This window comes from Sorex araneus, chromosome 2, assembly GCF_027595985.1.
Source record: "Sorex araneus isolate mSorAra2 chromosome 2, mSorAra2.pri, whole genome shotgun sequence".
NCBI lineage: Eukaryota > Metazoa > Chordata > Mammalia > Eulipotyphla > Soricidae > Sorex > Sorex araneus.
The window spans coordinates 235202485-235206491 of NC_073303.1; the positions used below are offsets into that span (position 1 = coordinate 235202485).

The following is a 4007-nucleotide window of genomic DNA, read 5'->3' on the forward strand; positions in this document are numbered from 1 at the left end:
CTTTCATTTCTTTTTTCATTCTTTCCTTCGTTCTCCCTCTCTCCCCTTCCTTCCTTCCTTCCTTCCTTCCTTCCTTCCTTCCTTCCTTCCTCCTTCCTGCATTCTTTCTTTCTTTCTTTTCTTTCTTCTTGCTTGCTTTTTTCCTTTTCTTTCTTTCATTCTTTCTTTCTCGCAGTGATGCTCAGGAGTTCCTCCTGGCTCTGCACTCAGGAATTACTCCTGGTGGTGCTTGGAAGACCCTATGGGATATCGGGGATGGAGCCTGGGTCATCTGTGTGCAAGGCAAATGCCCTTCCCGCTGTACTATCACTTCAACCTCATCATAGCACTTCTTAAAAGGGGCCTCACATGCCAATTCTTCGCACCCAAGATACTCCGAGGGGCAAGAAATGACAGTTTAAGTAAGCACTGTCGATTCCTCTCCTAGCTGATAGGAATCAGTGTTCTAGATGGATACAGATGCCCTGTATACAGCAATTCTCATTGACTACATTTTTCTGTACGCAGAAGACAAAGCATTGAGGAATGGTAGTAATTTTTTCGTCAGATGGCACCATAAATATTCCCTGTATCACTGATGAGCTTCTAAGCCCACAGAGACACTCATCATGGTCTACAGACCCAGGAGAGGACAGGAGAGTGCAGAAAAGCTCCCCACCATCACAAGGCCTTTCATAAGAAAGGGGTTATAGGAAACAACTCATCTGGAATTCTGCAAGGGATAACTGGCCATCATGAATCAAAGTGACAACAACTAGAATAAACGATTCTTAGCATGTGCATTGTTGACATTTAAAGTCAGCTTTATTCAGTTTTGTTATTTTGGGCCACACCCAGTCGTGCTCAGGACTTCTAGTTCTTTCCTCAGGGATCACTCCTGGAGGGACTCAGAAAACTCTGGGATGCTGGGGATTGAACCCAGATTGGCCATGTGCAAGGTTAGCACCCTACCTGCCGTCCTCTCTCTCTAGTCCCCAATATCTGGTGACAAGTTTTGCCTTGTCCACACACAGGAAATTCTTCAGTGCAGAGCACCTCGCCCTATGGCTGTTCCCCTCATAAAAACTATTTTCAGGGCCCTCTTGATGTCCTTGTTCTGGTAGCTGTAGATGAAAGGGTTCAGCATGGGTGTGACCACTGTGTACATCATCGAAGCGATGGCTGTGGACTGTGAGCTCTGGGTGACAGCAGAGCCCAGGTACACGCCCATGACGGTCCCATAGAACAGAGACACCACGGAGAGGTGAGAGGCACAGGTGGAAATGGCTTTGTACTTGCCCTGAGCTGACGTCATGCCACGGATGGCAGAAGTGATCTTCGAGTACGAGTAAAGGATGTCCAGCAAGGGTCCGCCCCCCACCACAACCGACGCACAGCACATGACCACAGTATTAAGGAACGTGTCGGAAGAGGCGAGCTTAACCACCTGGTTGAGTTCACAGAAGAAGTGTGGGATCTCCACCTCAGGGCAGAAGGACAGACGCAATGCCACCAAGACTTCAGACAGAGAATTCAGGAGGCCCAGGACCCAGCACCCGAGCAGCAGCAGCCCGCAGAGGCGGGGGTTCATGATGACCGTGTAGTGCAGGGGGTGGCAGATGGCCACGAAGCGGTCATAGGCCATCACGGTCAAGAGGAAGTTATCCAACCTTCCGCGAAAAGGATGAAGCAAGACATCTGCGTGAGGCAGCCCGCGTAGGAGATGGCTCGGCTCTGCGTCTGGATGTTGGCCAGCATCTTGGGGATGGTGGTGGAGGTGAAGCAGATGTCCACCAGGGACAGGTTTCACAGGAAGAAGTACATGGGGGTGTGGAGGTGGGGGACCGAGAGAATGGCTAGGACAATGAGCAGGTTCCCCATCACTGTGACCAGGTACATGGAAAGGAAAATCACAAAGACAAGAGGCTGGAGTTTCAGCTCCTCAGAAAGTCCCAGGAGAATAAATTCTGAAGTGTAGGTATCATTTTCTGCTGCCATGGGCTTGGCACAATTTTGAGGAATGAGGGAGAGAATATGACTCAATTTCTTTTCTTTTTTTTAAATTTAAATTTTATTGAATCACCATGCGGAGGGTTACATAGTTCTCAGGATTATGTCAGTTATACAATACTCAAACACCCTTCCCTTCACCCGTGCCCATATTCCATCACCAACCACCCCATTATACCTCCCGCCCCCTCCCGCCCCCCAGTCCCCGCCCTTGTAAGTGATAAGTTTCACTTCGTTTACGCTTTATCTTGGTTACAGTCCATGTTTCAACACATAACTCACTATTGTCGCTAGGGTTTCCCCCCAAAAAAGAAAAGACAGTCCCACTGTCAAGGAAGCATTTGATGGCTCTCCATTGCGGAGAATGTAGAGATATTAAGTCCCGCTGTTTGTTACATAACTTTTCTATTTTTTCCCCCCTCGTCCCGCGCCACCGAGATCACACCTGTTTAGTAATCACCACGCTGCCTGACAAAGGGAAAACAAACCAAAAAAGATGGTTATTTCTCGTCATCAGCCGGTGTGGGGCTCTGGCTTAGTTGATAGTCTGGTAGAATGTCTGCAAGCAGTTTCTGGAACCAAAAGTAATACGCTGGTATCGGACCCGGCTCGAGATTCCACCAGCGTCCCGCTGTTCCAATTACATAATAATTTATTCCCTTATATCCCATTCCCACGTCACCAGGTCCGTGTCAGCTTAATGGACATCATACTATGGTTAATGCCACGCCGCGCTTCTTCCCGAGAAAGAAGGATATTTCTTCTCAGCCGGCGTGGGGATATGTCTTAGTTCAGTCTATAGAGATGGCTACCACTTTGGTAGCCTTCAATATTTCAGCAAAAGACTTACTATTCTTGTTAGGATTTCCCACCAAAGTCCGACCCGTTAAAAGGGAACCATTTCATATTGGTGATGAGTAAATGACAATAGGTTGCGCGGCCATGGCAGCGGCCTCACGGCTTTGAATTTCTGTATAAAGTCCAGGAAAAGTACAGCCAGAAATTACACGTCGCTACAAACTTTAACCCTATTATGGTCCCCCCAAAGTCCAACCCATTACAAAGGAACAATTTCATATTGCTGATGATTAGATGACATTAGGCTGCCGCGGCCGCGCGGTTTTGGGTTTCTATATAAAGTCCAGGGAAAATTCTGCCTAAAATTCTATCGCTACAATCTTTTACCCTTCAACAAAAAGCTTAGTACTATTGTTTGGAGTTTCCCCCCACGTTAAGCCCTGCCAAAAAGGAACATTTACACGTTGCTGACAATCAAGAGATATTAGGTCTATCGCAGCCGCGCGGTTTTGGATTTCTATATGAAGTCCAGGGAAAATTCTTTTGGTAACTGCATCACTCGCTGGTAGCGCCTGGGCCAGAAGCTCCGAGCACACAGTTTGGAGGCATTTTGGGGGCGCCGCTCGTGTCCGAAGTGGTTCAGTTGCCTCCGGGGTCGATCTCGCGCAGGGCTGGAAAGGAATATGACTCAATTTCACATCGCCTGCAGAGCTCACGGATCGAAAAACTGTAACATGTATCAAAAATAAATGTCTTGGGGCCAGAGATATAGTACAGGTCATTTGCCTGGCACAGGACTGACCCGGGTTCGATCCCTGGCATTCCATAGGGTCCCTCAAGCACTGTCAGGAGTAATTCCTGAATGCAGAGCCAGGAGTCACCCCAGTCACATCACTGGGTGTGACCCCCCAAAAGTAAAAGTAAATAAATAAATAAATAAATAAATGCATACTCAATAAACTTCTTTAAATCATATATCTTTTTGGCTTGTACACTCGGTGTGATCCCCATGTCCCTCAAATTTGAAAGTTTTGTCTCAGCTACCCTGTCTCTATGGGCTATTTTTATTTGGAGGGTGGGGAAGAATTCTTTCATGCAATTGGGGAACAGAAATTGAATGGCGACCACCTTCCAGTCCTTAAAAAGGCAATGAATGCAATGTGCCAAGGAGCAAATGTCCCCACCATTAAAGGAGCGGAAAGAAACCATAAGCTGGGGCT

At 47.5% G+C, this 4007-nt stretch overlaps 1 pseudogene; it reads right to left on the reverse strand.

Annotated features, from left to right (window-relative positions):
* Nucleotides 1–1021: 1021 nt before the first annotated feature.
* On the reverse strand, nt 1022–1977 carry LOC101537940 (olfactory receptor 7A17-like; annotated as a pseudogene).
* Between the last annotated feature and the right edge of the window lie 2030 nt (nt 1978–4007).